The sequence below is a fragment of the Helobdella robusta genome (assembly GCF_000326865.2).
Source record: "Helobdella robusta unplaced genomic scaffold HELROscaffold_39, whole genome shotgun sequence".
NCBI lineage: Eukaryota > Metazoa > Annelida > Clitellata > Rhynchobdellida > Glossiphoniidae > Helobdella > Helobdella robusta.
Genome location: NW_008704865.1, coordinates 403,825 through 418,712, shown reverse-complemented (window position 1 = coordinate 418,712; position 14,888 = coordinate 403,825).

Here is a 14,888-nt window from a genome sequence, read left to right as displayed (position 1 = left end):
GTTTTACTGTTTCACATTGCCATCGTTCTAAAAATTGGCTCATGGATGTCATCATGACAGTATTCAATGAGATTGACAATGACACAGTCATACAACATTTTAACAGGCTTGCCTTCAGTTGGCTGATGAAAAGAAGCAATGGGTTGATTATCAAGATAAGTTTTGTAAGTTCCAAGAGAAGTCCTTGAATGATATGTTGTCTCTCAACCAAGAAGTTAGTTTTATATTTTGTCAATTTAATCTTCAAAATTAAGATGAAATTTTTGCCTTAATAATTTTGATACTCAATATTTCAATTGCTGCAATTGCTGGCTGTGGTTCTTAACAAGTTTTGTCATGTATCACAGCTTGATAAAGTCGTAGAAGAAAGAAACAGTTTGTTGGATAAACTCCAATCCACAGAAGAACAACTGGCACACTACCAAACGAAGTGCAAATTCCACCAAGATGGTGCCGCCTTGCTTGCAGATGACAGGGTTGATTTAATTTCGAAGATCAATCTATTGGCTAGCTCTCTTGATTTTCTTGAAGGTTCCTTTGAGCGTGAGAAAGCAAATTGTTTTTGTTTGAAAAGTGAACTTGAAAAGGTTGGTTAATTTTTTATTATTTTGACTTTTTTCTGTCATTTTGTCACCTTGATTAACTTTTTATTTAAAGTTTCTGTTCTAATTTGTTTTTTATTTATCTGCAAATATTTAATCACATTTTGTTAAAAGTCATCATTAAATAATCCTAATTTGTTTTGCGAATTTTTTGAGTTCTGACATAAATTTTATTCTTGACAAGTCTCATTATTATTTTATCGAGTCTAAACCAACTGCCACTATTTCATCTCACCAACATCAAACATTTAACATTCCTCACTCAATAACTAATGAAGTTATTAAGTATTTTTATATGCAATTTCCATAAGTTGAAACGAGAAAATAAGGACATAAAAAGCAGTAACATGTCAGAAATTGAATCTTTGAAAAAGGCATATGAAGATATATTGAAAGCAAAAGATAACAAAATCAAACAAATTGAAGATAGCTTGTGTAAAAAAATTGAGGAGAGCAGAATAAAAACTTCTCCAAGTAGTTCAGCACCAGGGCCAGCAACAACAACACAACCACAATTTCAACAAGTGAACGAAGAAACGCAAACAGATTCAATCTGCGAGAATCTCAGTAACACAAATGGAGCCATATTTATGCCAAAAATCAACAATGTTGACAGCAACAATGCCACAGGTTTCGCAACGGGTAGCAACAACAGACATGTTGCCTCAAGCAACGATTTGTACAACATGGTGTTGAATAAAGATCTGATGTTAAACAGTACCAACACTATCAAAAAGAATTATTCAGCTGCCAACTCTTTTGGGGTTTGTTGTTACTCTTTCTTGTTATTAAGGCTGTAATTGGGATTGTGAATGTTGTAACTGTTGCTAAATAATATTTTTATTTGTTGCTGGTAATTCACTGTTACAGTTCTTTCATGTGTTCTGTGTGTTTATTATATATTTATCTGAATAAGGATAATTTTTTTCATATATAAAACATTTTCTTTCCAGCTGACTCCAAATAGCAGTTTCGGTGGTTTTGACATATTTGGACCTGAAATGGCTAACCTTCAAGAACTTCTCATTTTTCCTTCGTCATTAAATGGTTAATTTAAAATTATTTCTCTATTTTTATTTTTAAAAGTATTAAAAATGTTTTTTTTTAAATTTATTTAAATGCTACATCAGTAAATTTTTATGTCGTTCATTTTTATTATCATTATTACATTATTATTGTAAAATCATTTTACGAGATTTAAAATTTTAATCATAGTGTAAGGTTTTTGAATTAGAAAAAATAAATGGTATTAATTATTATTTAAAATAATGTTCGAAAGTGTGCCTTCTATTTATATATTATTGGATCACCACGACAAACCATTGTAGGAAGTCCAGGCCAGACATCAACCCCTAAAAAAGAAGCCACACCTGTTATGATTGAAACGCCAACGTTCTTTAACCCTCCATCAACAACAATAACAACATCGACACTGCTACTGACAACAAATTCATTCAACAGCTCAACACCCTCCCATAACGTCGGCAACACAACGCCGACAGCTGACATAAACCCACAACAATATTTCTTAACGTCTGTCCAGTTCAACATTTCAAATGACAACCCACAAATATTAAGAGAAATCTTAAAATCGCCAGAGATGGACAGAAATTATTTCAATGAGAAACTACCTAATGGCCTCTTTGCTCAACATTATGCTGTTGAGTGCTGCACTGACGGTATTACTATCATTATTATTTTTGTTGTTTTTTAATTATTGTTGTTATGATAATTGTTGTTGTTTTTGCTGCCAAATGATATAATAATTCTTTATTATATTTTTTTATGTGTTCATTATTTTCGTTTCTTGCAAGTCAAAACATTGAACAACATTAATGTTTCATCTTAGTAAGATGCACAAGATGGATGTTACAGTGCAGATGATGTCAGTTGATAATTTTTTCTTAATTGATGATGACATATTATCTGTTCATTGATACAGAGTGCCTGAGAGTTTTGTTGGAGTCAGGTTACAATGCAGACGTTCTCAATGATGAGGAACAATCACCGCTGCATCTTGCTGCAATGGAGGGAAACGTTTTGTTAGTTTTCTCACTATGTAAATCTATCTGTGTTGTTTATTCAACTTTTTAGCTTTTTATGATTTAATTTTCTAAACTATTTTTCTAGCTAATTACGTTGTTCGTTGTTAAGCAATAGTCTTGAGAAGAAAATTAATTATAATTAATTTTTCGAAGGTTTTAGAAGAAATGAACTAAATAATTTTGCACTGATTTCTAAATCATAACAGAATTTTTAATTTAATAGCTGCTTCGTTTTATATGCCATTCAGAATGCTCAGTACAGTATAATTAATGATCAAAATGATTTATTCCTTACTAGATGCCTGAAACTTCTGATGGAGCATGGAGCATGCGTGAACAAGGCAGATCATATTGGCATGACTCCATTACACCTCTCGTCAAATATCGGCCACATTGATTGTTGCCTTGCATTGTTGCAGGCTGGGGCTTCTATTGACGCTATTAATTTGGTTTGTTTGATTTATTTTTCTTCTTTTCCCAAATAATTATAATAAATAATGTTGTATTTTATTAGATTATTTTTATAACCTGCCTTCTTTCAATCTGACCACTTCAGAATCTCTGGAGTCCGATTCACCTGTGCATATTCTCGGGCAACAGTCAGTGCCTGAAGCAGATGCTAACATTCAAGTTTGCAGATCCTTGCAGAGATGCCATCTATGAGGAGAAGTTGAAGTCGGTGATGAGCATGGTAGATGGAGAGGGCAGGACTGCAGGTCATCTGGCCACTATCAGACAAACCAAGGTGAGCCCTGTTGCATGCGAAAGTTTATCCCTTTGCTGGGCTCGTTGGTCTGAAATGTAAACATATTTTATAGTTTCATCTTTTTTTTCTTCTACACTACGTCTAACAAAACTTGCCAAACCTAAATGTTTTCAATTTTTATAAATCATCACTGCATTCAACTATTTAACCATCATTCAATTAATTAACCATCATTCAATTAATTAACCATCATCCTCTTAAAAGGATTGCTTAGAAGTCATGATGAAGCATTGTTCTGTGGACTTGGATGTCAGGGACAAGTTCAACAAATCAGCGCTGGAGGTTGCTTCCTCTGAGTGTCTCTCGTACATTTTAAGGAATGGTTAGCACTCATTTGGTTATTGCAAGTACTTCTACGTTTGGTAAGACAAATTTTTATTCTTCTTACTCATCTAGCATTGTTATCAATTAACTATTATTATAAAAAGGCATTCATTCGAAATTTTTGAAATAAAAAAAGTTGTACCATCAAAAAAAAAATTTTTCCACAGAAAGCAGCCAAGAAATAACATGCACGGTGTCCATAGACATCGACTCAGATACTCAGCACATATCAAAATCATCCTCCTCCACTCAACTCAACTACAACACGCTTGCAACTACATCCGCGAGTAGGAACTCAAGTTCTGAAGTAATCAACAGCAGTGTAACAACCTGCGAGGGCTGCCTAGATGTTTCGACAACCACCACGACGACGACAATGACCTTATCGAATGCACAGAAACGACATCAGCAATGTTGCATCGTCGGCAGTTTGGTGGTGTCCCGGACGACCAGCTGGATTGAAATTGAGGAAAAGTTGTCAACAACGTTTCTCAACCACATCAGTGAGGTCAGCATCGGATTGAGGACAAAGAAAATTTCCAAATCAGAGAATCAGGATTCGTCTGATTCCCTTCCTAATCCATTCACCATGGGCATCACTGTTAAAAGCATCAAGTACTACTCTATAGGTGGCTGTGCTTTTATTTGCCAGTTTATTTTATGTGCTCCATTGCATGTTTGTGATATTTTTCCAGAGTAATTTCCAGTGTAATTTGTGGATTGCTTCTTCATTTGTTATTCATCAGTTGCTATTTTATTGTCTTTACTTTTTTCCAATAGCCTTACTGTGTGCTGATGATAAATTGATGTACTTATAATTACTCAGGTTTTTGAGCACAATTTATGTACTATGTACATTTATACATACATACATACATATATACATACGATGACAAATTTGTGAAATACCTAACCACAAACTTCTATACATCAAAAAAACATATAAAAACGTACATGTATTTACATGTCCACACACATTATACACACTTAACCAGGGAAATATCACTGGTCACCTGGCAAGATAACGGACAAATCTCCGTACGAACTGCTCAACACACAAAACAGCAATTCGATCAGCATAAAATTATTTGATGCTGACAGCGGTCTGCCCGATGGACTGGCCTACGAGAGCATGGTGCCCATCTACGTCCTACATAACTATCTCAAGATTGTTAGTTCTTCTTTAACCCAGTCATTATTAACAGTGCAATTTATCGTTAATGTTGTTGTCATTATTGTTATTATAGTCGTCATTGTTATCATTAATGTGATCGTTGATAGGTTATTTATCAACGTTGTCGTTGTTTTTTCAACTGAAATCAAGGAAATGAGGCAGCCACTCAAACACATCCTGTCTCAATCTTCATCACAAAATTGCTTGTTTATCACTGCTTGCTTGTTTGTTTTTTTTCCCCTCATTTCATCAATGAACAGACAAACATTCATTCATATTACTGCTGAAAATTATCTCCATTACTTGTTGTTGTTGATGATGGTGTTGTCGATGATGTTGTTGTTAGTTTGATTGTTTGTGACAGCGTCATTTTTTTCTGCCATAATTACAAAGATTCAGCAACAGAAATGTGTGGTCTTCTACGGATCTAAAGGTACAGGAAAGTCCTATCTGTCATTGAAATTAGCTCGGTATCTGCAGGTTCAAGAAGCTACCATCAGTTGCTCTGCATGTGACTTACATCTAACTAATCTGCATTCTTCTTTCAGTAGCAGGGACTTGATTGGATTTCTTATTGATAAAGGTGGAATTATTTTTGTTGTAATTTCCTTCCTTTAAGTAATAGTAATATTATTTTTTGCTATTTTTCATTGATGTAAATGTTTTTCAGGTCAAGCGTAACAAAAGTAACAATTTCAAAAATCTAAACCATCATAAATTAAGATTATTATAGTTTTGTAGTATTATATGAAACTGTGATTCGCTACATCTACTTTCTTTTTCTCTCTTTCTCTCTCTCTCTCTCTCTCTCTCTCTCTCTCTTTCTTCCTCTCTTTATTTTGATTGTTCTCTCTCTCTCTCTCTCTCTCTCTCTCTCTCTCTCTCTCTCTCTCTCTCTCTCTTTCTCTTTCGTTTTCTCTCCCTCTTTTCCTTTATCACTGTTTTGATCTTTTTATATTTTTTTTCTCTTTCCAATGTATTTTTCTTGGAATAAATACTTTTGAAAAATGTTCCATTTAATTTTCCATTTCAGGCTGCTTAATAGATGCCAAACTTCCTCTACCGCCAACCAAATCGATCATCTTGATTTTTGATGACCTGACCCAAATAAATGTGGATGAGGTCTTTAAGGATGTTGCGCAAGCCTTGGAGAACAGAGGTCCTGCCTATCCCTATGTTTTCAAAACTGGTAGGTTTTTTGGTTGGTTTTTTGGTTGATTGATTGGTTGGCTGACTGGTTGGTTGGTTGGCCATTTGAAACATTTTTTGTGTTTTCTGCTGTTAATGTCATGCTAATTACTGTTATTATCATAATAGAGAATGGTAGCTTCAGTTACTACATGCATCCGAGTTGTTACATCATCTGCACCATGGATCGACCCAGGTTCATTTTTTAACCTCATCTTACTACCATCATATAGTTATCGAAAGATTTTTTTAAATTGCTCAAATGTTTATCAAATTATTGTTACTACATTGGCTATACAAAATCCGCACGCACTCGCGCAAGCACAAACATATATATACATACACACACCACTATATGAACTCCAACAACAAACAAACAAACAAACAATTATCATAAACAGATCAACTGGAATAGATTTATCAACCCAGCAACGTTTCAAATGGCTTCAGATGAGGTGTGACCAGGAACCCTGCAAGTACCTTCTGCACAGACATCTACTCAGGGATCTCTCCAATGCTTATCTAGGCTCCATTCCCATGCCTGACAATTCCGTTTATAAAGTTGTTAGCTTTCTTCTTTCATTAATTTCTTACTTTGTTTCATCAGTTGGCTGGAATTTGTTTATGTACTTTCTCTATTGTCGGCTTTCTTTCAAATTATGACTGTGTTGGCTGGTGTATTTATATAGATTTATTATTAGGTGCATGCATGCATACGTCTTCATGCAAGTCTTCAACGTGATTTGTGAAACCTTAATTCATCATTTTATAACCTAACTTCTTGAAAATTATATTTTCATTTATGCAAAACATTACACTGGCCTACATATGAAAAAAAAATTTCCTGCTTTAAGTATTTTTGCTGATTTTACATACTTGAGTGATGCTGACTCCAGATTTAACATCAGAAATCATGTTATTCATCGTTTATAATATTACAATAACTGTTGTTACTTATTACCTCACAGGCAGTTGAATGGCTAATATGTGTATGGCAGAGGTTGAATGATGGTGTGATGAAGCTGGGTTTGAACCAGCTGAACTTCGGGCCCTGTTACTTCCTCTCGTGCCCTGTCGAGAGGAACAAACCTAAAGCTATTCTCAGGCCAGTATACTATGATTGTCAGTTGTTATCAAACTTATATAAATGCTCATACACATTCACAAACGTGGGTACGTTTTATGCAGATGGATGATCTCATTGTGGAACAAAATTATCGCCCCCAACGTAAGTGAATCTATCTTGAAAAGTTCAAAATCGTCCTCCATCAATGAGTTTCATGGTCAACAGAAGGTCACCAACACTGCCCTCTATGTCCTCATGCAACGTGCCATCGTTTCTGGATGCCCTCTTACTAATCAAGGTTTGTCGGATGGTTGGTCGGTTAAATTTTTGGTTGGTTGGTCAGTTGATCGGTCAGTTCGTTGATTGGTGGGTTGATATCAACGTTGGTATAAAGTGAGTAATGGCTAGACTGATTTTGGATGACTTTCAGAACGCGACAGGTACCTGTCCTCGTTTTATGGCAGCAACGAGTTGGACATTAAAATTAAGAACGAGAAAAAAGGCGATCAAAGTCTACCATCATCATTATCATCACCGTCGAAATCGTCATCGTTATCATCGCCCATTAAATTATCATCATCGTCGTCGTCGTCTTCGGCCTCAGCATCGCCGTTTAAATCCGTTTCCACCTTGACATCATCGTCGTCGTCCTCTTCCTCATCTTCGTCTCATCCTCAGTTTTCCATCTTCACAAACTTCAAAAAGAACTGTGTCCTGGTAAACGCTTCACCGAACAGCCACGAACAGCAACAGAACGGGCAACTGCCGCAGAAATACAGCTACCCTCCACAAAATTTCCAGCAGCAAAAACAATATCATCAACCGCAACAACAACAACATCAGAAACAACAACAAAATTTACGTCCTCATCAGCAGACAAACCCCATCACAAACAACAACAGCAACAACACGTTCATGGACACGCCATCTCCAATCATGTCACGTTCATTCAACAACGAACTCAGCAACAACACTTTTAGCAGCAGTAGCAGCGTAACTCCATTCAAATCATCAACAAACCTCAACAACAAGACTGCACCATTTTTCAACAGGGGCAACAATTTTGCATCAGCATTCGGCAGTGTTGGAAAAAATATCGGCAACAAGTTGGCAACACCATCTTCGGCTTTTAACGTCGTTTATGATTCGAATGTTGTCGTTAAACAACCCACCAAATAAATAAATCAGTTTCAAGTTGTGTGTGTGCGTCCTTATGCGTGCGTGCGTGATTGTGTGTGTGCGTGTGTGCTTGTGTGTAGATATATCTATTTTTATATCAATATATTGTTATTGTAAAAAAATTGTTTAATATATAATTAAATTATTGTACTAATGTAGAATGTAAATATGAAGTTGACCAAGTTGCTTAGTAAATAATTGTAGATCTTTTTGCAAACGAATATTGTATAAAAGTTAATTTATGATTAATTGTTTTATTTAATTTATTTCATGCAATTATGTGACCTGTACATCTGACGTCATTATTAGATCAGTAACGTTGATGGTGATGATAGTTGATTTAAAAAGTAATCCAATTGATAATGGAAACATTGGCGAAGATGATACTGAAATTTAAAGGAAACTGTTTTAGCTTAGAACAAGTGCTTGCTCTCAAAATGTAATAAAATGAAATTCTGTAGCAAGATAGAGTTGTAGTAATAAAAGCTGCTATCAAATAAATTAATTAGTACCGATCTTACGGCTATATTATCAGTGCATCACCATCTTTATAGACATCATCACAAGTGTTATCATCTTCATCATTGTGATTAATGCATTTATTATACATCATCATCATATTGATTTATATCTGCATACTTACTACGTCATGAGAGTAATTTCATCGTTGAATGTGTGTGTACAATGTGTTGTTCTCTCTCTCTCTCTTTTTTCTCTATCTATCTATCTATCTATCTATCTATCTATCTATCTATCTATCTATCTATCTATCTATCTATCTATCTACCTATCTACCCATCTATCTACCCATCTATCTATCTATTTATCTCTCGTTTTTCATTTTTTCTCTGTTTCAGTGTGTGTGTGTGTGTATGTGTATATTTTAAAAGAATGTCTTTATTATAGTATTTTCGATAAGAAAAGTAGTTTAGATTGCACTGTAAATATATATATATATATACATTATAGAAAATATTCTGTATATAAAATAAATATGATCTAATGAATTATTTGTATATAAGCTATTTGTTATTTGTTAGTCATTCAGGCAAGGAATTTCAATTGTAAATAAATAAATAAGTATAAATTATAAATATATATATATATATATGTGTGTGTGTGTGTGTGTGTGTGTGTGTGTGTGTGTGTGTGTGTGTGTGTGTGTGTGTGTGTGTGTGTGTACATATATATGTAGTAGTGTAATGCATGTATATGTAAATAGATGTAATGTATATTTATAATAGTGACAGATAATGAAAAAATAATGGAAGGATAGATAGAGATTTGAAATTGAATAAATTATGTTTATGAGTGATTTACGATGATAAATTTTTTACTTTATTATTTTTATTTTCATCTTTATCTTTATTTAACTAATGAAAAGAATGCTTTTTTTTTCTAAGGTATCTGAATTAATTTAAGGATTGCTACTTTTATGTCATTGTTTTGCCGATAAATTTGTCATTTTCTAAGTAGAATAAACTCATTCGTGAAACATTTTTTATGGTGTCAAGCACTGAAAAGAAATTTTTCCAACGTAGCTTCATTTAATTTTAATTTTTATTTCAATTTGGCTACATCTTTGTATAACAACTAACAATATTTGTAAAATGTTCTCTCTATGTGTTTAAGCTAAATGTATGTAATGTATACGTATAAATGTTTCGTATCGTTATAAATTATAGATAATTTGTATTTGTTTGTTTTGTGGCGGTATGGCAAATATGCTTTTGTTTTTGGATTAGTTTGTGTGTCTGTGTGTGTGCGTGTCTGTGTAATTGTGCCTTAGTCTTAACTGTCCATGTATAGTAAGGTTTATAAGTTGAAATCTACTTGAAGTTTCATTATGAAAATGCCATTTTTAATAAAGATGTCATTATATTACGTTTTATTTAATTATTCGTTGGTCGTTGTTTCTACGAATACTTTTCTTCAAAATTCATTTTGATGAAGTTAAACTTTGATAATCACCTATTTTAAGTAAGTTTGAATGTTCAAATGCTTGAATTGAAACGCTTAAATGTTATTGTTATTTTTCAACCAACCAATCAACCAACCAATCAATTAACCAATCAATCAATGTGTAAGTACCCCTAGTACATGTTTACTTTTTACAATTTTTACACATTGTACACATTTCATCGACCTTTGAAGGAGTATTATTTGATTCATATGCAAAATCATTTACGAATATTTTATTTCATTTTCTGTCATTTCGCTGCTTCTTTCATTTGGTGTGTGCAATAGAGTAGGATTTTTAAACATTTATTTTATTTCAACTTGATAAATTAATATTTAATTATTTCCTTAAACTGATATCGATCTCAGTTCGGTTTGCATTTGAGAACAAAGCTAAAGCTTGGACGATTTTTTTCTATCAAATTTTTTAACTCATTTTTAGCTCTTTCACTCCGCTGTTTTTAAATTTTCAAATAATTTATAGATTTGCGAATTTCGTTTCTATCACAATTTTTCTACTAATTAAATTATAATAGAGGGATGACATTTTCTTAGAAATTTGGGCCCGACAGGTAAAACTTGCAAAACGCTAATCTTCTGCATCAGTGCCTTTCACGTCTTGAGTTCTGTTTCATTTTGTTTCGTCGTTCAGTTTGATTACGTTTCGCAACGCTGATTTATCACCTTTTGTTGTAAGCTTGTATGTGGACTTGATTTTACCATCTTATCATTTCATGTATTTTTTTTTAAATTTGTGAAATCTTCAAAAAATATGAATGAATATGCAAATATTGTTGCGGAACACGAATGTTTCTACGCTACGCCGATTGCACATGTGCGCACAATTGCGCGTTTGTCTGTTTTATCATACATCAGTCAGTATCCATTCACATCATATCTAATTGATTAGTCAGATTTTTAGATGAATCATATTTCAATTTAAAAACTTCATCCTATACACTTTAAATTTTACTTTTATATTTTATTCATATTTAATTAATTTTTATTCGGGTAGATAAATGAGACTGCAGTTTGTGTAAAGATCAATAAATAGTGATCATTTTCTAAGTAGTTCAATTCTATAAATGTCTTCAAATATACGTAGGAATACATATAGTTCACACATGTACGCACATACCTAGATACATGTAATGTACGTACGTACGTAACGTATACATATATGTCCATTGTTTTATTTTCAGTTAATTGCTTTATTTCAATCCGTCAGAAATCATTCACTCGCAAGCAACAATGATATGGCAACAAAACAAGAATAATAATACAAAAACTTTTCAACTCTTACAAACAGTTATTTCAGTTCAGGCAAAAGCATTATCAATGAGTTATTTTTTTTGACATATTGAGCGGATGAGAACACGGTTAAGAAAAAATAACTTGAAAAATAGCCACACTTAAGTCAACCCAATCACACGCATCAGTTTATTGTTAAGAAGGAATAGAATAACTGTACTAGCTTTGGACAACAGTGACCATAATTTCGGTTCGAGGCGTTCATCAAATGATAATTTACCAAAATAACAAAAAAAATTACAGGTAAACGATAAGACTGCAAATAACCTCTCGTGGTGCTTAGCACCGAAAACCATGATGGAGACAATGATGATATTATTATAGAAAACCAAAAAAATATATAACTAGGAGGTTGATGGTCAATCGGAAGAACTTCAAACTGAACGAAAAATTCTTCAAAATATCTAACAGGCAATAATAAACAAAAGTTTAGCAACACAACAATCACAATTACTGTTACTCTTATTCCATATCAGCAGCATTATTGTACTATTGTTCCTCTTTGAGAATAACGTTGTTGTCAAGTTAATGATTAACAAATTGACAAATGTTGATTGCGCGACGTTATCTAAATATGGTTAAAAGATTTTGTACTTTTGTCTTTGTAGTAAGTACGTTGTGCTCACTCAGTTTATGAAATAAACAAACTTAAAAAACAAATAAAGAAAAAACAAAAAAAAGTAAATGAATGAAGTAATTATATTAGTAAATATATAAGTATATAGTAAAAGACTCGTTTCAACATCATTATTGGTAGTTGTAGAGTTTGTGGAGCTTTAATTTCTGGGCAAGTCTTTGCTTCGTTGTCGCTAGGTTCTTCTTTGGTTTCGATGTGGATGACGAGGATACGGAGGTTGATGAAGCGGCTACACGATCGTAATAATAATTAATATCGAATGAATAAATAATAGAGTTTAAACATTTTTGTTACGTAATAATAATTACTCTCGAATGATTAAATAATAACGGTTTTAACATTCTTTTTGTAAAATTATGATGTGAATCCTACAGATAAATGTCCACAACTACATGAAACTGATTTATGTGCAACAACAATTGGGCATACTACATAGTTCATAATCTAATGAATTAAAATCTTACATTTTTGAGGCCACAGTGATGACGAAGGAGCCGACTTTACAGGCGAAGATGTAAACGATGACTGTTGTCGTTGTTGCTGTCGTTGTAGTTGCTGTTGTTGTTGTTTATGTTGCTTTAATGACGAAGACGTTTTACTATAGCCGTTCTCCTCGTCGTCGTCATCTGCATCGTCGTCATCTGGATTTAAATTTGGTGAATGAAAAAAATCACATTGAAAGTTTCAATCCACGCTTTTTCAGTAACGTTTTATTAAAAAAAAACAGTGAACTACCTTCACGAATATGGATATAAATAATTTTTAATAAGCAAAAAATGTATATAATTAAAAATGTAGATTAACCTTCACTGTAATTGTCGCCACCATAGTTATTGTAATTATTATAGTTATTATTATTATTATTATTATTGAAATAGTTATTATTTCTAATGCTGCAGTTTGAGGATGATTTAAGGAAGCCAGAGATGGCACCGTTCATGTCCAGCTTCCATTTTTTCATCTTCTGACTGTTCACATTGTGGAATGGTTGGTCACTTGCCTGTCGTTATTGTGTGCAAGTGTATGCGTAAGAGTGAGCGGTTTTATTGCGTCAATTGTTCGCTTCTTATATAGTTCTTGTTATATACTTTTATATATTACATCTAAACTGTTAGGTTTATCGACAAAATGGCGTAAAACATCGCAACACATTTCTCGACAAAATATTAGCGTACAACAAGAAATGCGCAAATTTTGACGGGTCACCATACTGTCGTCATGTTACCGATTATATTAAAAATATAACGAACGTGTTGTGTTTGCTTTGAATATTGGTATGAATATTGCTAATAAAAAAGGTAATTTCCTGATTTGTCAAATGATGGCAGTACAAAAATACTCTACAAACAAAAAAGTATTACCAACTCCATCATCGCTGCTAGTATCATTTCACCATCCAACATCATCGCTGGCCCCACTATTTTTATATCAAACATTCACCATGATGATATGACAAAATAAGCGAAAACGTACATGCAATGATAATGACGATGATGACGGTGAAGACAGCTTCTTAGCTGCCTCTGCCAGGTTATTTTCCACAGCTTCTCTCTTCGTTCCTTGCCTCTTAGGACGACATGCGTTCTTGCTGCTGCTGCGTTTGCTGCTGTGACTATTAATGTTGGACGGCCTTTTCTTCAATTTTGCTGGTTGGTTGTGTTTAAGATATTATTCTATTAACTAAACCAATGTATCATGTTGTTCTTTATGATCGATTCATCGCCGCGTCGTTTTATGGTTAAATCCTAATAGATTCATTCCGGGTCATTAATATTTGAGTAAGGGTTTTAATTTTTTGTCCCACAATTATCATCTCATCCATCCATCCATCCATCTGATCCATCCATCCATCATCTCAACTTACTTCCTCTGGGACTCCAAGCCTCATCCGGTTTTGATTTTTTGAATATTTTATCATCCTCACTATCAGAGTACACCAAGGATGGATAGACTGTTGGATTAATGAACCAATCAATCATTCAATCAATCAACCAATCAATCACTCAATTAATAAACCATTCATTCAACCATTTAGTCAACCATTCGTTCATTCATTTAACCAACCAACCAACCAACCAAATTCATCATCTTTGTAACAGCTGTTCAACTGCTCTTCGATATCATCAGAGTAGTACTTAACCTGAGATTGTTGCATTGATAAATAACTACCAGTGTTATTACCATAATTATTGTTGAAGTTGTTGTTGTTGTTGTTGTGGTTGATGTTGTTGCTGCTGTATGATGTTTGTGGATGTTGGAGGCCCATCTGACTCATAGACAACATGCCTTGTATGGCGTCTCTCATTGTTGGAGAAGCTCTGTTCATTATAATGATGATCACAATTCATCTTTCACCACTAAACAATTCACCGTCGCCTCAAAGCAATTCATCCTTACCCACAACCACACAACAATTCACCATCGAGCATATCACAATCCATCTTCCCCGCCACAAAAAAAAACCTGAAATGTGCATCAACTTTGATGTCGGTCTCCGTGCCATAGCCACTGACCTCAAGGATGTCTGATATGCTACTGTTCAAACCGCCTGTTATCAGGGGCATCTTCAAACGATTTTCAAAATCCGAAGAATCTGGAAAAGGAATCCTTTCATTCCATAGCTTCATGCGTCTCCAT